We start from the raw sequence: 22,811 nt of genomic DNA, 5'->3' as shown, positions 1-22,811 counted from the left end.
TCTTAGCGCGCAAATTTACTAATTTAAAAACTGCTTCTGTTGGTTTTTCCAATTTTATTCTGTAAACAGTACACTGTAAATCTGTGCCACTTGAAAGGTTTAGAGAAAATATGTTGATTATTTTTGTTTTATAAACGTTGCCAATGTATTCTTTCTTAAAGACCAGATGATCAGTTTCAACAGGTTACTTTCATCGGTGAGATTGACTTAAGTGTGTCCGAGTACTTCGCAGGCTGTATGTGAGCTAACCCTTTGTTGTGTTAAGTTAAAGATGGTGTTCACATTATCGAGCTAAACGTATGTATGAAGAACTCGTCACTTATGTAGATAATTTTGAAAACAACAACCAGGGGTTCATTGATGAAAAATATCTTCTTTCAGTCGTGAATAAAAGAAGAAACTGGTGAAATCATAAATTTACAAGGTTTTAATCTCAAGTTGGGAACATGACGGTAAAGTACTTCCTGTCTAAAATATTATGATGTCTGCTTTGTGTGAACCTAGTAAACAACTGTTCAGAGACTACTTACATGGTGGAATCTGGGACAAATCATCGTAACAAATCAAGGCCACACTAAAAGTGTTCCAAAGCATAATAAATTTTCAGAATCAATCTTTTGACATTTGACTAGACTACTAAACCAGAAGCACAATATGTCTCATTGTATCTGAAGCCCACGCAATCTACAAAGCAAGGCACCAGACTGGATATATATACATATATATATATATATATATATATATATATATATATATATATATATATATATATATATATATATATATATATATATATATATATATATAACACAACAAAACTATGAAAAAACGTGACATGTAAATCGCATCAGTCAGAGGAAAGGCGCGACAACTGAGAGCCAAATTTAATGAACGAAAGACAGAAATTGAATTAAGAAGAAGAATTATTGCTGAAAAAATAGACAATGCAGAAAGAAGAAAGAACAGCAAGTCTAGAAAAACTTGAAGATTTTACAAACAAGACTGGGACTTTCGCAGAGCGAAATAGATGATTCAGCCCTTCACAGATTGAAGACAAAAGCAGACCAGACGACTTTGAAAACTCAACTGAGATTTCAAAAAAAAAAAAGTACTAAAACAAAGACTAGGACAGGACAAAGATCTGCTTAAGATAACTAGAACTAAAACAGATATTTTGCTTTAAACGTCTATTAAGAAAAAAATCAAAATAAGAAAGTAATTAACATAATCTTTTTAAAAATAATATTCTTTGGTACATTACAAAGGATTTTATTATAAAAAATGAAGTACCAGTACCTTCCATATTATGTGCTTATTTATTTGTTTTAAAATATAGTTACATGTCATTTTAAAAATGTAAAACGATTGTAGAGACAAAACTGTATCCACTTGATTATGTATTGTCCGTTTATTGAAAAGGTTTGAATTTAATGTAATAAACAGTGTACAGTTCTTCTTGAAATTAAGTTTTCTTCAACTGTAGACCTTTAAGCTGCACAAATTTTAGTGTGAAAAAAGCACATTTTAAGATAATCTGGTGATATTTTACTGAGACAGAAAATTATTTATTTTTTATATTTATCTCTGGTTCTGGGCTACAAAGAATGGTATAACATCAAGTATGCAGGGGACAATTCGATTTATTCCCATAAACGTTAGGCAAGGTACAAAAGAAGGGATTTAAAGATTGTTGTTTCATGGTATGTTCATTAACACTAAAATATCTTTATAATCATATTTATAAGAAGTTTTGAATTGTGAGTTGCTTGTCCAGATTTTGTGCCATGTACATGTTACAAAAACCCAAAGTAGTAACCGGAAAAAAGAGAAAATTAATCAGTTTCTGTTTGACGTCTCCACAAATGTTCTTGCCTTGTTGTTGTTCTAGGGTTTAACGCCATTTTTCAGCGCAAGATAGGCTATACATGACGGCCAGTATAACTTGTGGAGGAAGAACCCTGGAAAACTCAGGGAAGAACCACCGACCCACGAGAAGCTACTGGCAGGCTTTCCCACGTACCCACGCTAGCCGAGCAATGGACTCGAACCCACGCAGACAAAGGCAGTGATCCGGAACGGTGAGCGCTTTAGATCACTCGGCCACTCGGGGCCCCTCTTGCCTAGTAACTTGTTGATACAATTAGATATTTAAACGAGTTTTGAACTTTATTTACAATTTCATTGCTTTCCTTTGAACTTTTCATGCAACCAAATTTAACTTATACTCAATGTATTAATGAGTCTAGACTATTGTGATTTTGGCAGACACCTTTTTTCGTGATCAAACTTTAATTTGTTAAAAATGTAAACATTTGCATATTTTAAAAAGGATTTCAAATTTTTACTTCTCAATACATGAACTTCCAAAATATATAGTTTATTAGTGATTTGTGACTTTTTAAAAATTGCGTTGAACTAGCTTCAGCTGGTCATATTAAGATATAGGAATAAATAAAAGAACGGAACACACCGATATTCTAAGAACCCAGCCCAACACATCCACCCTCCCCTCTCTCTCTCTCTCTCTCTCTCTCTCTCTCTCTCACACACACAAGATGATGAAAATTAAAAGTAGAAAAATTTGCTCCTTTCTGGACAATATTTATTTAAATGTAAATATGACTCTGTTTTTAATGAAAACCCCAAAAGGCTACACAAACAACTTTAGGATCAGGACCGATCGACACGCCACCTACTGCATGCTTTGCCGAAACTGGGAAGTTTATTCGAACTGTATCGGAATGTACTGTACTCGGACCACAGATGCAAGTTGAGACCATTCTTAACAAGACCCTCATTAATATTCGTGTCAACGGAAACGAGGCTAAGCTAGGCAGCTCGGCAAAAAACACACAGCGAACAACACACAACAATGTACACAATAATGTCATTACAGTCAGACTGATAAGGTACTATCACTCAAGATAACAAAAAAGAGAAAAACAAAGATATGTATATAGTTCTGACTTACTTAACGCCCACTAAAACCTGATTTTTTTAAATCATGAATTACTCTAGTCATTTTATAATATTTGCTCTTATCTGTAAATGTACTGCATCTGCAGAAATTATTCATTACACTGGTATTGTTTGTATTCCATTAATCTTTAACTTTGTGTTTCTTAAATTTTGTTACCGAGTTCCAACAGAGGAAAATGGGTCAAATGATAAAACGTCGACGATGATGATGGTTATTATTATCATTATTATTATTATTATTATTATTATTATTATCAGCCTAAGTAACAACCATTACGAACACTCGGATCAATTTTAAATATAAATTTAACAAGACATTACTTTAATTTTTATTTCTCACCATAATATTTGTAATCAAGATACTGTTTTAAGGATGGGTGGATGCGTGAATAATTAACTTTAGTAAGATAGAAATAGCATCAATTTAAGAGTCTGAATTAGAAAAACATACAAGCTCTTCTTGGACTCAATGTTCGTTGTTAAATGAAAGATTTCGGATGGTTATCCATTATTTATTGGCACAGCTTCCGTGTGTTTTTATTTCCGTTGCTTGTCACGTTTGATTCAATTGTAAACTATATATGTATGCTGTGAGAACTTCTAGCCGACCCCTTTTGCATAATTTAGCAAATAAATTATGTTTAAACTAAACATGAAAAATAGCACAACAAATGTTTAATGTTAAAATGTTGTTTCTGATATCGATGATCGGTACCTCATCACGACATAGAATGTGTGTGTGTGTGTGTGCTTGATTTTGATTTTTTTAAAAAAAGCTTTAACAATGTTTCAGTCATATCGCAACGATGTCTGAAATGTGGTAGTTTATAGCGATTTCAAGCACTTTGGCATCATGCCACAGACTTGTAGCATCATGTTCCATTTTGTCACATTATCCTGACACCAGGCCGACCAGTCCTATCACTAACCTCTTAATGCTGAACGCCAAGCGAGGCAGTTGTTAGTACAATCCTAACAAGTCTTTAGTATGACTCGGCCAGGGTTCAAACTCACGACCTCTTGCATCCGAGGCGGACGCTCTAACCACTTAGGCCACCGGAGCGGTTCGTGGCATATAAAAACAAGCCATTGATTTCGTAGCTCCTTCATCTTCAAAGATGGAATATACTGGAAGATTAAGTCTTTTAGGGATTCTAGCACTTCCATTAATAATTGAAAACAACAATATTTGTTACGGCTTGGCTCTTGGAAGAGTTCAACGATAACTGTCGACGAGATAATGCATGTACCTAGCTTAGCCTCTCTATCGACCTAATGACCTATGGTCATATAAATTCAAGAATGCATTCTAAGACGGTTTTACAGTTGCTTGCATTTTACCTACATAAGTGTACTATACATATAATAATAACAACGGAGGACACTTCTCTGCCTTCTATCGCCTCCATGTGCAATGGAATAGGGTTCTCTCATTCGACGACCGAAAATGACGTAATGAGCCTACTCATTAACCTGATTTTCTGTCGACCAATACGGGAACAGTATTCCGTTCAGCGCGTTCTAATTGCACATTAAGCTAGTACGATCATGACTACGTGAACTGATAATGGTTTGGCGTTCCTTAAAGATTTGGTGGCAAGTCAAACTTTGTGCAGGCATATAAAGTCGAATGCCTGAACTAAGCATAGGTACTAAATTTATAGCGCTATCCGAAGTGCAGCTGCCAGTAGCTTCTCGTGGGTCGGTGGTTCTTCCCGGAGTTTTCCAGGGTTCTTCCTCCACCAGTTTTACTGACCGCCATGTATAGCCTACCTTGTGCTGAAAAATGGCGTTAAACCCTACTACAACAACAACAAATCCGAAGTGCAGCATGAAACTGCAGCGTTTGTTCTTAAATAGGTCACGCGAGAAGGCAAAGAAGTGTCCCCCCACCCCTTTTTTATTATGTGTAAGGTACAAGTGTACAGGTAAACTGTAAACAACTATATGAGCCCCTGTGACTTGCACCTTAGTTATATTATTTACTTACTTGCATTGTAATTAATTACCACTAAAAGTATACTTTCCAGGTACTCATTTTTAAAGGAATTTATCACAGAAGCGATTAAAATGGCACTGAGATCAATTGCCTTGCTGTGATCTCATAAATGTTTCTGTGAATTATATAATGTATCCAATCATATGTTTTGCGTCCTTATTGACATCTAGCGTGATTACAGTGTTTATATGCTAATATTTTCATTTTAAATCGCTGGACATTCACGGGAAGAGGAAAATCCGAGTAACACTTTCAAGGTTATATGCGAACAAGGTCAGTAAAGTGCCTTGCCAAAGAACATACCATAGTTTCCAATAGTAGCCGATCAGAAAAGTGGGAATCGAACCCGCACCGTTCTGGTTACGAGTCCAACGCCTTAACATGGAGCATGGGGATGGACTATTTAAAAGATGAGGTAGGTATGGCTAGCGAAATCCACCTGGCATTCCATTCCATTCAAAACAGCATGCTAAAAGACTTGAGAGAACTACTAAACACTGACGTACTGAAAGCAAGCAGTTTCAAAGACCAGATTTACCAGATATTGCAGGGAGCCGTAGAAGTTAGCGTGCCGGACTCGCAATCGAAAGATAGTTCGAATCGTACTATTAGATCAGCCTGGGTCGGCTAACGTATTGTGTCCATAGGCAAGTTACTCACATCGCCCTGGCTCTAAATAAACTACTTGTATAGGCATGCCCTGTGGTGTGTGGGAGGAAATGGAGAACAATACTCGACCACGAATAGTCAATTGCAGTCAGCAAGCGAAGAAATAAAGATCGTCACAGGAGAGATATAATGCTATCAAACTTTTTTTTTTTATACCTGAAGGTTCCTATTTATGATAAGGCACGAGCATAGTAAAGAATAATTAGAAATGTAAACACCTTCGTATGTATATAACATCCGTACATGGAAAAGGTCACTGACATAATAAAATGACACATATCCCCAAACCTTCGTATTTACTTTAAGCTCTTTGGTACAGGTGTTACTATAATAATTTAATTTCTTATATATTTCCTTCATTCTTGTACATTTGTTTTGAAATCGTTTGCATTAGTTATAAGATATAATGCACCATGATTATCATAATTCTATTAGTCACTCACATGAATAGAACGTACAAAAAAATTCAGTATGGTTTACATTCCATTTTCTAGAAACCGTTTCATTTAAATGAAGAATGATTTTTTAAAAATATACCCGGTAAGTGACATTTCCAGAATCGTCCGAATCACACGTGTTTGCTTTTATATCATGCGCAAAAGCCAAGATATTTAACTAAAAAATAAACGTTATTTTCATTTTAGGTCTTTATGTTGCTTTATGTTGAAAAGAAGAACCTTCTTCACTGCTTAGCAAATCTCCACAAAAATATTGAAAAATAATTGAAAGATTTTCTTTGTGAATACAATAGGACGAAAGAACAGCTCTTTAGTTTCAGTTAGTATAGTGATTTCTTTCAAGCCATACCACCGTTAGCAAATTATTCCGCATCAGAAACCCAACACATGAATTGTTGTCTAAGTTTTAGACGCTTGTATTATCGGGATGTGGTTGCCGTTCTTTATCTTTTTTAAAATTAAACCTTAAGACCTAATAAAGTTTAAGTGAAACAAGCAAGAAAGTATTAGGAGTTCTTGGCCAATGGTAATAAATACATATGTTTGCTCCAGCTAATAAATGAAGAAAAAAAATCCAAAAAAGCAAAAACTTAACAAATGTTACTGAACTGAAACTGGAAGTATAGATGAAGTTAATATAATATCTTATCCCATCCCCACCACAGATACACAGGACATTAAAAAACATGGACAGAGTAAGGCAAGCATAATCCCATTATAAAAAAATGAAAACTAAATAACACAGCACATCGACGCAAACAGTAAAATATTGCACAAGAATACAGTGAACTGCACATTTTACGCCCACCTCGCGTTTAACTATAATCTAGGCACTAGAATGGCATGGGTGATTCTGGAAATTACTGACAAACGGGTCTCAGTGACCTCGACCTTTCATCAAAGTATACGGTCTTAAACAAATCTACTGTGCTAATTTTTCCTATCAGGCTTACCCTTACCCTGACCCAGAATCTATCAGTTCCTTTGCTACCTTGAGTCAAAGTCCAAGGCAGCCCAATATTTCGTAAAGAAACTTCCTCTGCGTGTGTATTGGTGCACACTTTTACAGAGATAATTTCGCAGTACATTCTGTTGTGATCAGCGTGACACGCAATTATTAAGCATGACGTATCGGCAAGTCCCTCAATACACTGCTGACAGCAAGGGATCGTGTCTGCTGTTTGGGGCATGAATTGAATTTTAATTTGAGTCTGTTCGATGACAGTCTGACAAGATATGTTAGTGTAAGATCATATAGCGGAGAATGGCATTGTTGAGACAAGTCAGAGCAAAACATTTGAGAAATCTTGGGTCATTTTAAAAAGTGTCATAAAATGATATTTTCCAGAGACGTTATTAATAAAGTCTGACTAGAAAGGATTATTGTAGCTTCAATGGGAGTGATAACATTTTTGGCGGTTAGAGAATGTAATCCTGCCTAGCTAAGCTAAATGGGGGGGGGGGGGGGTGTCCCCAGACGGAAATCAAGGTTTTAAGCAAAACTTCCTCGCGAAATTAGACAGTCTGTGTTCTGAGGAGAGCCAGAATTTTAGCTCGGGGAAATAATAAGTATTTCTCGTTAAATTATCCAAGGGATGTGTTTAGGAAACTCGAGGACACGGAAAGAAAGAGATTCAGCTGCATACAAAGGCCGAGTCTCAATTAAGCAAAAGGAAAAATTAGCTGCATACCTTAATGCAGTGGAAAATAGCAGTCAACAACCAAGATTGTTGATGACCCAAAGAGGCTAGCTAGATGGAGAGAGAGAGAGAGAGAGAGAGAGAGAGAGAGAGAGATTTGGATTTTTAACGTAGCTTTAACAATGTTTCAGTCATATCGCTACGATGCCTGCAGTGTGACAGTTTATAGTGATGTCAAGCAGTAGGGCATCATGCCACAGACATGTAGCATGATGTCTCACCCAGTCACATTATCCTGACACCAGGCGACCAGTCCTAACGCTAACCTCTTCATGTTGAGCGCCAAGCGAGGCAGCTGTTAGTACCATTTTTGTAAGTCTTTGGTATGACTCGGCCGGGGATCAAACCCATGACCTGCCGCATCCGAGGCGAGAGAGAGAGAGAGAGAGAGAGAGAGAGAGAAGAGAAGGAGGAAAAGAAATAAGGCAACGCCGGCCTATCACCAACAGTGACATGGAAAAGACCTGAAGCAACCAGGTAATGCTGACAAGCCGGGAATCTGAGTTAGATCATCACTCGATTCTGTGATGAAATTTGTTTTATCAGTTGTAACAGAACGGCCAATTGAATTTCGCAAAGATTTTGTAAATCTATTCATAAAAGAAAACGAATGACTGAAATGTAATGTTCAGTTTCATTTTGTTTATGAAACTGATAAAATTGTTATATTTTACATACGGAGGCTCCTGTGGTTCCGTTCTGTTCTGTTCTGTATCTCTGCTCAAATCCTGATTATTCCCTCCAAATTTCACAGTTCATTTTATTGTTTGGTCGATCAACTACTAGATAATGATAACCAAAAACCATAAGGAGTGTGGATAACATCATCCGACCTTCTGACAACACACACACACACACACACACACACACACACACATATATATATATATACTCCAATTGCAAGCCTTCAACAAAGTATGGTCTTGGTCTGTGATGTAGAATTAATGTTATTGTGCGGCAGTCATGTTCTTCTTTCAAGGTGACCCTGAATTATGACCTTTTGATCCCAAAATCGATAGGCATATCCTTACCCACGAAAGCAAGCTATTCACAACATCTGGCAACTGTAGATGGTTGAGAATTCCAGTTATTGTGCGGAAACAAAAATGGTAACAAGCGGCAACAAACTGACGGACGGACAACATTATATGGCGGACGTATAGAAAAGTATCTACGTTAGACAAAAGATACCAGACTGTCAACATGAATTACTTCAAACGTCGGAAAGAGAACGGCATATGTACATCAGTAAAAGCAACATCCACAACAATTTCTATAGCTGCAGTTACTTTTCATTAAAGCTCATAGTGAATATATATATATATATATATATATATATATATATATATATATATATATATATATATATATATACACACACACACATACATACATACAACAGAGTATTTTCCACATATCTTTATCAAGTGCATGGAGCATGTAGTGCCAAATAGCTATTTCCTGTTCGTTCAAAGATAAAGCCAATCAGTTGCAATATCAGACAGTCAAAAGTCCACTTTCTGACGTTGATTTCTGCTATCAAGACTTTTTTTGAATAACCAGAATAAGAAGGAGCAGAAGAAACCGAAAATGAGAAATTTAGGCATACGTTTCATGTATATCTACTTAAAACGTGTAACATATAGTACTCTCAACGGCAGGATGGTTATGTTAGGTGGTCCGAAAGGTAGAGATAAAACCAAAACACGAAGAGGAAACCACAATTCTAGGATGGGCAGAAACTTACAGTTGCATTTACATGCTCTGCGGATAGATCCCTGGACCGCAGATCAAGCGTTTTAATATTGCTCAATTTAGCCCCAAGCCCTAAACTCCTTCTCCAACCCCATTCAACAAAATCTGATATCCTATTAAATGCTGTCGAATATGCATGTGGTGCAACAGAGTGCATTTTAAGTTAGTTATTTGCAACTTTTACGGTACATCAATTCATAAAAGGTTACATGGTGCCAAGGCAAGTGGAGTAAAGTGCCTTGGCCTGGGACACGCAGGCAAGATTAGATGCATCAATGTTTAAGGATTCGTCAGCATAATAGTGGCTAAAATGGTTCCAATTAAAAGTAAACTTTACAATATGTAAAAATGCAGGAGACAGCAAAATACTTTAATTGCATGATTACCATCCGCGACCTTCTGGTCTCGAGCCTCGCGCGAACTATTAAGCCACAACGGCTCCAATGGTTTTAAAACTGGATAAAAGCCGAGTACACAGAGAGAACAAAGATTTGAATTATCCAACTTACAACCCCTCTAACTGGAACCGCTCCGGTAGCATAGTGGTTAGAGAGCCCGCCTCGGATGCGTGAGGTCGTGTCTCACCAAAGACTTGCAAAAATGGTACTAACAGCTGCCTCGCTTGGCGCTAAGTATTAAGAGGTTATTGTTAGAACTGGTCGGCCTGGTGTCAGGATAATGTGACTGGGCATGATGCCCCATAGCTACGATGTCGTAGCCTCAACTTGATTTGTTGTGGTTGAGGCAAAGAACTGATCCCATATCATTTAATGGAGCCAAAAAAATCATCACTAAAGTCAGAAAAACAAATAGTGTAGAAATCTACTACATAAGTATAATCATATTGTGAAAAAAGTTTGGTTTATTTTGAATTTATTAAGCCTTTACACGATAAAATAAATTGGCATCGTTACACTAACCTCACCGTGTCCGCCATGACAGATAACGCGAGACTTTCGCCGTACCCCCATTTCTATATAAGGCTTACCAGACCATATTTGGCTATCATACACTATGTTATTATCAATGACGTGGCGAATAAGGGCTTCTTTGTGGAATTTCAAAGTCACCGTTAAATCGTATTTACTTTTAATGCGAGGAGCCCCGAGTGACCGAGTGGTCTCAAGCGCTCTCCGTTACGGATCACTCCCATCTCACCTCTGTCTGCGTGGGTTCGAGTCTCGGATTCGGCTAATGTGGGTATGTGAGAAAGCTTGCCAGTAGCTTCTCGTGGGTCGGTGGTTCTTTTCCGGGTTTTCCCGGGTTCTTCCTCCACCAATAATACTGGCCGCCATGTATAGCCTATCGTGTGCTGAAAAATGGCGTTAAACCCTAAAACAACAACAACAACTTTTAATGCGCTGAGTTTCCGACTCAAACCGTGCCCTATTTTACTACGATCTGTTTACGTTTCCAAAAAAAGCCTCAATATCCTTATATGGCACACAAACAAACGAGTCTGAGAACGGAAGTAGTCATTATTTGAACTAATATGGCGGACGATCTAAACAAAAATATCCGATAAGAAAGGTAAACGAGATTTTACAACTATTTCTAAAATGATTTGCGATAATTCCGGTATTAAATAAGAGGACTACTCAATTTATTTCATTATATTCAAGGAACATGGTCAAAATTGTTGATATTAGGCTAAACAAAAGCTCCATTGACACATACAGTTGTATGTTAGTACCCTGTCCACGAGGTAGGAGTAAGGGTACTAATATTAGTACTAGATGCCCCAGTGCTAGACATCACTATATACTGCCACACTGCAGACATCTCAGCGATATAACTGAAAAATGGTTAAAGCTACGTTACAAATCCAAATCACACACACCCTCTAACTGGATACAATTAAAACCTACGTAATATATGAGCCAGTATAACATAAATCTGCGAAATGAGTAACAGAAAACAGTACTAGATGACGTGCTTGACACAAAACTCCTTTAAAACCTTAAAACAAATCTTTCTTTAAATAAAATATATAAGAACAACAGCAACAACAACTGCGACATATATCGCATACCAGGGTAGCTGCCATCTATCAGCTTGTGAACGCTGGATAAATCTGAAGAAATAAATTAAACAATTCACCGCTCTAATGTGCGCTCACATACTCCCTACGACTGAAGAAACAAAGTTTCTCTTCGCCCACCGCTCTGGTGGCCTACTGGTTACAGCATTCGCTTCGGCTGCGGGAGGTCACGGGTTCGATCTTTCGGCCTAGTCATACCAAAGACTTCTAAAAATGGTATTAACGGCTGCTTCGCTAGACGCTGTGCATTAAGAGATTAGTGCTAGGACTGCTCGGCCCGTTGTCAGGATAATGTGACTGGGTGGGGCATCATGCCACATGTCAAGGAACATGGTCAAAATTGTTGATATTAGGCTAAAAAGCTCCATTGACACATATAGTTTCATGTTAGTACCCTGTCCACGAGGTAGGAGTAAGGGTACTAATATTAGTACTAGATGCCCCAGTGCTAGATATCACTATAAACTGCCACACTGCAGACATCGTAGCGATATGACTGAAAAATTGTTTTAAAAAATCAAAAATCACATCATATCACACTCTTTGCCCTCAGCTGTGCTTCAGAGGACCCCACATTTTTCATCTGAGCCCCAGGTTTCATATCAAAGTTTGTTTTTTGCTGAGTCTGACGCCCAGTTCTGAAACCAAGGTTGTTGTTTTTTTTTTTTACTCTCGATCTTGCACCCCCAGGGGATAAACTGTGAAAATACCATTAATATATGCATGTGTTAGACCACCACCATATCCTAAACGTTATTATTTAACCGTTTTCATTACAACTGGATATTCACCAATGTAAGCTACATATCTCATACACCATACTACTGAAATACCTAAACACTAACGTGATATTTAAAACAAAATTTAACCAAGTTGTGAAACATGAAACGTGGGACACAGAGCAACAACAAGAAAAAGAATTGTGTTTCAGTATCATGTTGCTAACTGATCATAACCTTAGTCTGTTGAATTACGATAAGACGATATCTGACATAGCAAGAATGGGGATATTGTTCGACGCATGAAACGAAAAACCTGACAAATATTTAGGTTGCGATTTATTTGTTTGAAGGAAAAAATAGCTCCATACCTGTGCACTCCGTTGTGGAAAAGAAGATTGCAACCCAGTTACGGTCGAGGAACCCGAAGACGTTGAAGAGGGAGAGAGAGAGAGCCGAAGACATTGGAGAGAGAGAGAGAGAGATGGCAACCCTGTCCTTTCACCCCAGTGATTTGTGGCATGCCGGCAATTTGAGTTCGATCAGTCACTTGATTCTGCGATGAAATTTGTTTTATTGGTATAACATAAGGTCTAATTGCCTTTCGCATACATTTTGTAATTCTATTTCTCAGAGAAAGCGTATCATTTAAATATCATATTCTATTTCATTTTCTTCATATAATTGATGAAATTATTATATTTTTTCATACGGAGGTGGGTGGGGGTCGTGCATATCGTTGCTCAGATCTCTTTAAGTCCATCCATTAATTAATATTTTATTTTACTGTTTGCTCGATCTGGGCATAACACCATGGTTGATCATCTCCTACATAACGATAACCAAAGCACCACAGAAGCGAGGGATCATATCACCCCTCGCATCCCTAACTGGTACAAAAATATAATTGCTTCATAATATTAAAATTAACCACAATAATATGAACAATATTAACGTACGCTTTTCATTAACAAGGTATAAAACACAAAATGGATCTTACAAAATCGTATTATAATGTGTATACTGAATATTTTGTATTGTTTAATCGGTTAGGTAACACATATACGCCAGCTATCAGATCACTGTTCTGCTTACATCAAATAAACAACTTATTGCAAACAATCACAATTAATGCACAACTGATCCATATCCATATATGGTCTTTGAGAAAACTACTTTAAACAGACTAGAGCATTATAATAATAAAAATAATTCCCTGAACTCCTTATGCCGTTCTTCTTCACTGCAATAGAAACATGATAGTCCACGTTTTCATAAACTAATTTTCATGGACCCGCGGTTTGCATCAGAATCAGCCGTTTACCGCCTACTGTTTTAGAGCTGTATGAAATGATTTACAAGACGACAAAAGACGTCCATCTAAGGAAAATACTTCGCACGATCTTTTTCTACACTGTCTCACCAAGAAGAGGAATTATTTCATGGTAGTTGTTGTTATTGAAATGGGGTTTAACGGCATTTTTCAGCACAAGATGGGCTATACATGGCGGCCAGTATTAATGGTGGAGGAAGAACCCGGGAAAACCCTGGAAAGAACCATTGACCTACAAGAAGCTACCGGCAAGCTTTCTCACATACCCACATTAGCCAAATCCAGGACTCGAACACACGCAGACAGAGGTGAGATGGCAGTGATCCGTAACTGTGAGCGCTTTAGACCACTCGGCGCCCCTATTTCATTGTAAGTGGAGGAACTATTCATATGCAAGTATTTAACAATTAGCACGTGTCTGTCTATACGACTGCATGCACTGAGCAGAGTGGTGTGCGCGCGCGCGAAAGTGCGTGAGAGAGAAAAATGAGACGATGAAGATTTATTTTTAAAATAAACACCAAAAAGATAAATCAGTGCAGTCATGGAGTTTTGTAACTTGTTGTTGTTGTTGTTGTTGGGTTTAACGCCATTTTTCAGCACACGATAGGCTATACATGGTGGCCAGTATTAATGGTGGAGGAAGAACCCGGGAAAATCCCGGAAAGAACCACCGACCCACGAGAAGCTACTGGCAAGCTTTCTCACATACCCACATTAGCCGAATCCGAGACTCGAACCCACGAAGACGGAGGTGAGATGGCAGTGATCCGTAACGGAGAGCGCTTGAGACCACTCGGCCACTCGGGGCCTCTTGTAACTTGTAACTTGAGTGTGACAGTTTCAGTGAAATGTAGTTGTGTGCAAAACCCTTACATTTAAATATTGATACCATTAGCAAACTATGTGCAGGCGAAACGAAAAAAAACAAAACAACCTTGTTTTACTGTTATTTCACGACCGATGATTCGTATTTTTAACGTTGGCATTGCTTTTGTTGTCGTTCTTGTTCTTATTCTTTACAATAATCGGGTGCAGTGTTTTTGCACAGTCTGGATGTGTGCGTCTCCAGACCACAGGTTCATGTAGTTTCTACTAAAGAGATAGTTTTCGACACGTTGGAAAACGAATGGCAATGCAGGATAGCAGGTGTGCCTTATCTACAGGAGCCAGACAAAATAAAATTCTTGATGAAACCGCATGAGGATGAATAGATGATGAAGCAGGCACACACACACGTTTTAACTCTCTTGCAAGAAATAGCCTATATGGGGCGTGTCAAGCGTTAACATATCCCACTTCTGACATCAAGCATACCTCCCATCTGTTTATCGGCGTCTCCGGCATGTTATCGATTATCAACAAATACCGGAAGAGGACAGATAAATAGATGAATGTTATTATATCTAAAACAACAAATGTAACATCATAAATCATAAAATATAATGTGAATATCTGCCCATGTCATCATTTTTGAAAGACAAATCATCACATGGTTTTAGTTTTTCCACACACGAAAAAAAATCGTCTGCATGACAAAGACAAAGCTTAACTGTTGTTGGAATGTTGCATTTACATAACAAACATTAGCTCGTTCAAGCTATTGTACCGTCTATACCGAACTACATAAAGAATACAAATCATATGGCGAATAACAGTCCTTTCAAGTGCACTGGATCCTGCAAGGGATCACGTTTGTCAGGGATTGATTAAGATAAATGTAATAAACTGACTACGAACAGTGCAAAACTAGTATCTAGCGAGCCTAAGCGCTTTCGACTCTTAATGAGTCTTTTTCAAAGGCAAATACAAAACACAGACAAGACAAACAAATAAAACAGATAAATAAAAGATCTTTCAGGATCCGCAACAAGTCATAGTCATGTAAAGTTTTACAAAGACAACGGTTTGTCTGTTTTATTTGTCTGTCTTGTCTATGTTTTGTATTTGCCTTTGAAAAAGACTCATTAAGAGTCGAAAGCGCTTAGGCTAGCTAGATACTAGTTTTGCACTGTTCGTAGTCAGTTTATATATATATATATATATATATATATATATATATATATATATATATATATATATATATATATATATATATATATATATATATATATAATTCTGAAAAAGAAAAGAAAAATACAACCGGCCGTTCATGTCATAAGTGGTAAAGTTAACGTGTTACTTTTAATAGCAATGCGTTGAAAATGACCTGTATTGCACAAAAAATAACGCGTCAAAAATGTTGTGGTTTTAGGATTTAACGCCATTTTCAGCACAATATAGGCTATACATGGCGGCCAGTATTAATAGTGGAGGAAGAACCCGGGAAAACCTTGGAAAGAACCACCGACCCATGAGAAGCTACCGGCAAGCTTTCTCACGTACCCACATTGGCCGAGCCCGAGATTCGAAACCACGTAGACAGATGTGAGATGGCAGTGATCCGTAACGTTGAGCGCTTTAGACCACTCGGGGCCCCCGCGTTAAAAAGTAACCTATCACGAGTTCAACACGTTAGTCGTTTTAGATGAGTAAGAGGAACGTTCCATATGATAGCACAAGTTTCTTACCAATTTCTTGCATGCTAATTGACCAATCTGTAAAATGGAGAATGATCCGCCTGTTCATTTGCATATATATTTCTCCAAAACAGGTGGTTTTCGTTATGAAATATTTTCCAGTGCCAGTGATTGAAGCAAGACTGATACATACATGCATTAGGGCCACCTCAGCTATTTTTTAGACAAAAATATACCCCGTTATGTCTGAGTAGTGATTTATTGAAAACCCGTTTTGTTCACCGAAATTTTTTTTATCGCGAACAAAAAAAAAAAAACCGTAACAAAAATTCCGATCACCTCAGCTGTTTCTTTAGTCATACTAACCATAGTCTGGACTGATGAAAGAGTTAGATGCATTTGCAGCTTCTTAGATAATCGTTATTTCGTAAAGAGCCGATGTAGTCCGAAGGGCAATTACTGGCACACATTTGAGGTATGATCAGAAGGATTGATCTGAAAGTTGCAAATATAATAATTTGTAAAATCGTATTTAAATTTTTCATTTATATTTGAGTATTAGTCCAAAACATACAAGCTTAAAATTGTATATAAACCACAGTTTCTATCTGCCACTTCTCGGTTGGGAATGCACTAGTCCAGACACACAATTATATCCCGGGTTACACCCAACTGGCAAGCATATCTGTTATGCCATAAACGAATGGCGGATTGCCACCCTCTGCCTAGGGGTCAATAAGTTGAGACCATTCAGGCAAAGTAAACTCGACACATTGTTCATTCATACTGAATTAGGATGGCCCCTAAAGCGATCTTTGGAATTCGACAATCCACATTAAAGGCACTCCTTTAATTATATCTGAACTGCTATGTAATTATGGTGAATAGAAAACATGCACAACTTGCGTCTCCGTGGTACATTTCTGTGCGTCTTTCTCTTTACAAGTTCAATAACGACTAATAATCCGCGAGATTAAAACTAATTATATGAAACCTAGTTTTTATATACATGTTCCAAAAGTGCATTTAACTCAAGATCAGTTTCATGTTACCTTTATGTGTGTGCGTGCATGTGTGTTAAAGTGAGAACGGGGGTGGGGGTGGCTTTCAAACTTTGGTGATACTTTCACTAGTACTATGTGATGGGAGTTGGTCACAGTTTCAATTTTGGTATGGGGAGATACAGGGCCTTCCATAGGGTTAAAAAAAAAAAAAAAAACTTGCACAAATGTACATAAACCTGACACTTGAAATTATACCATCGTTTTATTCTTGTGCAAGTTTATTCATTATTATGCACGCTTTCACTAAACAGGCACAAAGATTATTGTTTTGGTGCCCTCCATGAACAGTCTGGGCCCGTTAGATATTTTGGAGGCCCCCCCCCCCAAAAAAAATACACTGGACCTGATCCGGCCGTTGATAATTAAAGTCACATAATGGGAAGTGAAAAAGCTAGCATGCAGTTGTAAAGTCTGTTGCCAAAAATGTACTGGTAGAAAAACCAGTGCCACAATATTATCATAGTTACGGTAGGGACTCAGCTTGATGTCTTGACGTGATCACCGTTGCGGGAGAGGCTCAGCCTGCTGTCTCGATGTTACAGTAGGGGACCGTCTCGATGTTACAGTAGGGGACCAGCTTGTAATCTTGATATATACATCCTTTGAATATCCCAAATATATCCATAATGTTGTACTTGACGAAAATATTTTCATGTTATTTGTGGAAAGATGTACAATTTTTTTTTTAATTACTGGAGCGATTCTTTATTAATTTCTTCTTTTTAAAACGTAATTTTTGGGGTACTGGTCAATTTCATCATCCGGCAAGCCAATGCAGCATCAATTATAACTACTTCAATGCAGTGCAGAGTTTGTAGGAGGGTCGTCGATAATGTAATACCAACCGTTCTTTGAAGTTTACGTGAGCATATGCCGAAGGATCAGCTATGCAAGGTTATTCTACTCACTACATTTAATCGATAGTGGACAGATGAAAATGTTTGTAAATGTGAAATCGATTGTATCATCAGATCCTTAATTTATTGTTATATAGCTGCAGTGGTACCCCTCATACGAGGCCTCTCTTAAAAGAGGCCATCCCTAATTAGAGGCTACCTTGTCTGAAACCAAACTAGTGTATTTCTATCATTCTGTCCCGCTCATGGAGGCCAACTTTAGTACAAGACCGGCTTTTAGTGCAGATGGGATAAGCCTCTTTTGTAGAGTATATTGTATTTTATTATTAAAGGTAAACTGTGTAAAATTAAATATGTTCCCATTAATTTTATATGCGTGCAATTTCGCAGAACATTCCTTTTCATTATATTGGATTCTTAGAAAAACACGTGTCACATAGACTACCCATTTAAGTGGTTCCAATGTCTGTAATTTTAATTGTCACTGATCCATAGGAATCAGATTCATGTTCAAAGCAACGCGTTACTGTCGTATCAAACCACTTTTACTGTAAAATATGGACGATTTTAACACGTTATTTTCCAAAAGTAAGGGGCTGATCATTCAATTTACGGGGCTGGGGACTTTTGGGGATAGTCTTGTCAATCAAGTTATTTTTTTTTTTTTTTGGTTTACCTCAAGATTGATTTTTAAAAAAAAGTAATATCACTTACATAATTGTTTTTTTCTCTTTATAAATCTGAGTTTTAAAAAAATTCAGGTTATAATGGGGACGAAATATATTTGTAAACAATAAAAATTACACGGTCGGTACTTGATGGTTCTTTTTGCTACTTATGACCTGAACAGACAGTGATAATCTAAATGAACCTAACATTGTATAAGTAAATGGTAACAAAATAGTATCATCGTCACCTTAAAGTGGAGAACTGAAACCCCTGATAGTAAATTCATCTGGCTTCGCAATGTTTCACGTCGTCAGATAAACTGTGTACCCCATTATGGCCCTCACAATTGTATGAATGAAACAGGTGTTGCTTTATCAGCATACACATGCTCCTTACAATGTTGTGTTCTAGATCATCAGCCACGATAAATAAAAGAATATACTTCATAATGGTATACATTCATGAGTCTTTGTGAACTTAACTGGTATTTGTGGCTTACCTCGCACTCCACTGATGTACTCCCGATTCCTCGACGTATCCAGCTACTATCTGTACAGACCTTGTTTACAAATGCGTACAATTAAAATACATGTATGACACAACCAGTCTTCCATTTAACTGCGTGTACTTGATAATAACCTTCAACGTATGGCAGTTCGTCTATTTCTCCCTTGGGCTATCGACTACGCGTTTATGAACCAATCCCTAACATGTCGTGCAGAAAGTAGATGTGCATATCTGATGTACGGGTAGGCCCACTCGTTATCTCGCAAAAATAGCCGGATAAAAATAACAAACTTAATGGGCTTAAGGAAAAGTGTTTAACATATGAAAGTATAAGGACAACACCGCTGAAATTTTCCAATAACAATATCTGTTTTTGTGTGAGGCTGCCTATAATGTCCATTCATTCCCAGCAGAGGACAGCCCGTCTCGCTGGATACATTAGCATAGATGATTATCATGATGTAAAGATATAACCAGTATAATTCCAAATGGACTGATGAAAACAGTGATAATTACTTCGAATATGTTAGAACACAGACACAGACGGGTACCTACCTTTACAATGTCAATACAGCTGGGATGGTATGGGTGTGATATGCACTTCAGTTCCATTCATCCCGGCAAGAAGGTGGGGCTGATAACATTGCCACTGAAGGTGCTAACTGATCATATCCCAGCGCGAACATCGATCGATCTTTCCTGGAGAAATTTTGAATGGAAATGAAACCCAAGGCCTTGTCTATACAATACACATGGCACTACTATCATATAACAAGCCTCCGCAGCAACCGTTAGAGCCTGGATTGAATTATTAAATAAAACTATACCAGGTAATTTGACCCTATTTCAGGCCATGTAATCGGCAGATATATCGGTAACACACGCGGATAGCCGCCGAACACACATTTTCATTCCCAGCACCAGTTGTCATAGAAACAGACTATCATACTTAGATTTAAATATCGCACTGATTTACATACGTCATCTTTGCGTGTACTTAACTCTACCAAAATATTTTTAACGTTCTCGTTGATTGTTTTTCTCTGATCATAAGGCTTCTCCAAATGCACTTGGGGAAAAAACACGCCTGGCTTAATAATCCTACCACTATAAAAGCAAACATCCATCCGCACTTCGCTAAAATTCCGAGATATATTAGTCACTGGCCTATATATGTAGCCATACTAACAGCCGACGTTCATAACTGACCCAAGCATCTGTATATGAATGCAGTATCACTAGCACATAAAAGTAATCAGTCAAGCTGTTACAAATAGGTGTAGCGACAATATATCGCTGTGTAATTAAAAAAAAAAAGCTTAAATACTTCTAATCACATGTTTGCAGCACTTCGCCTGAGGGATGTTAAGTCAATCAAACTGACTCCTCCGCCACGATCTACTTCCAGTATCGTGCTGACGGCTGACCCCGGGGTTAAGGGTCACGCTAAAGGGTTCATTCAAACTACACTAAAAATCTACCTCCTGCCGATTACTCGCGCGACTAAACTGATGAGCCAGATGTAAATGTAGTGCCAACTTAACTCGTTTCACAGCGCGCTCATCTACAACAAATAATTTTTCAACGGTCTAATTCCTCTCCCCGTGCACTAAGGACAACATGTAGCCAGTTCATGTACAAGGTATAACTAAGGGCGAGGAGAGCATGGGAGGGGGAACTTCGGTCATATCTACTTCCGGTATATATTTGCATATTACGCCATTACCGTTTTTATATTATTATTTTTTCGTTCTCTTTGGGTTTCAAACGCAACAATGTAAGGAGTGACCTCAAAGGAAAGTGCTGAACTGGAAAGTTACATGCAGCGATCTATATCTGTCTCACTGGCCTCATAAGTAATGCCCCCTCCCCTCCCCCAGCGAATTTAGAGATGTAGAATTGGTCGAGTGCGCGCTCCTAGATGTCGTAATGTGCAACTAATAGAGACAGGAGCCGCTGTACATCAGTGGCTAGCGTGCCGGCCTCGCCAATGAAAGGGTGCAAGTTCAAATCCCATGGGGTCAATCTAGGTCGGTCGCGTGGTGTGGCCGCGGGCAAGGCACATTACCCCATTTGCTTCGGTACTAAATATCCTACATGTGTTGCTGTGTTGTAAAACCCCAAACCGAACCATTCGTATATGTAACACGTGTCTAAATGCCAGCGATGTTGACGTTTGGTTATCTTTTTAATGACTGTATTACAAGGAGCCTCGGTAACTGTCTTGGTAGAGCATCTGATTCGTGAGCCTAGAGTCGCAGATTCAATACCAGTCCAAGCCAGCCTTGATAGGCTTCCTCAATGTGTCGCTGGGAAAGTCTTCGTAGTAACTCTAGTTTAAAATAAGGTTTATGCTAACATAGTTCTATTTTTTAAATATTGTCTCTGCAACCTTGTACCTTCGTTCTCTGGATCTTATATATATATATATATATATATATATATATATATATATATATATATATATATATATATATATATATGTATATGTATATATATATATATATATATATATATATATATATATATATATATATATATATATATTAAAGAATTCATTCATTCATTGCCAAATATGTTCAAGGTACCGTTAAAAGAAACACAAACACACCTCACATACAAACCAACCACTCCTTCGAAAGAAAAAAAACACAAAAAACCACAACAACAAAAAACCCTCATAATAATTTATTATGGTAGGGAAACTATATTTGATTTGGATGATGCACGAAACATTTGAATGGTAATTTCAGATGTCCCTTCAGAAGTGCGAGAGTTTTTTGAGCACTTGTTCGTTCAATTATTATTATTTATTTGTCTTCATAAAATATTTTCGTATCTTTTATATCCATGCATTATATAATAATAATAATAATAATAATAATAATAATAATAATAATAAAGGTAGTAGTAATACGTGGTTAGTGACAAAGCGTGCATAAAGAACATCTACGGCCACGTCATGAAATATTTTTCAACATTTCTTTGTATTGAAGATACGGATGATTGTAACATGAAGATACATTCAGACTGGATTTAGCGAAGACACTGAAAGCAGTTTTGAGTACGAGATTTATTTATAATGTAAATGAACGATGAATGAATCTTACACCACAATAAGATATTTATTTATAATGCAATTGAACAATGAATGAATCTTGCACAACAGTAGTAGTATAGTGGGGCACTCTATGGACAATTGGACTTATCATTTAAAACAGGCACTCTGGGGACAATGGGAAATTTATCATTGTGGGCCAGTCTAGGGACAATGGGAATTTAACATACGGAATTATAACATGGATGGGTCTATAGAGGGACAAAAAGTATTGGGCCTGTCTAGGGACAATGGAAAAAAATATATTACAGGTAAGGTGACGTCACAGGACTGAAGATGGGTAACAATGTAGCTGACCTCAATCTGGACCAAAAAGCGGGGAAAAAACCTGGAACGTTTTGGCTGGACAGAGACAGAGATAACACACACAACAGACAACATAGAAACAACTATACAACCGACTAAAAAAAATTTAAGCAAGAAA

At 37.5% G+C, this 22,811-nt stretch overlaps 1 protein-coding gene across 3 annotated transcripts in view; it reads right to left on the bottom strand.

Moving 5' to 3' along the window:
* Positions 1 to 20,690, bottom strand: part of LOC149805884 (uncharacterized) — a 43,557-nt gene extending 22,867 nt beyond the window's left edge. The window contains exons 1-2 of one of the 3 annotated variants that reach the window (XM_089950630.1): positions 19,262 to 19,476; positions 12,692 to 12,876 (exon numbers count right to left, since the gene is read on the bottom strand). The gene's annotated coding sequence lies outside the window, so the exon portion shown is untranslated. Of the gene's footprint in view, positions 1 to 12,691; positions 12,877 to 19,261; positions 19,477 to 19,824 lie in introns of those variants that run through there. The other 2 variants (XM_089950628.1, XM_089950629.1) reach the window with 2 other exon arrangements.
* Positions 20,691 to 22,811: the final 2,121 nt, after the last annotated feature.

The sequence above is a fragment of the Sinohyriopsis cumingii genome, chromosome 2 (genome assembly GCF_028554795.1).
Source record: "Sinohyriopsis cumingii isolate HCF-2022 chromosome 2, ASM2855479v2, whole genome shotgun sequence".
NCBI classification, from domain to species: Eukaryota; Metazoa; Mollusca; class Bivalvia; order Unionida; family Unionidae; genus Sinohyriopsis; species Sinohyriopsis cumingii.
This window is presented reverse-complemented; position numbering and strand designations above follow the sequence as displayed.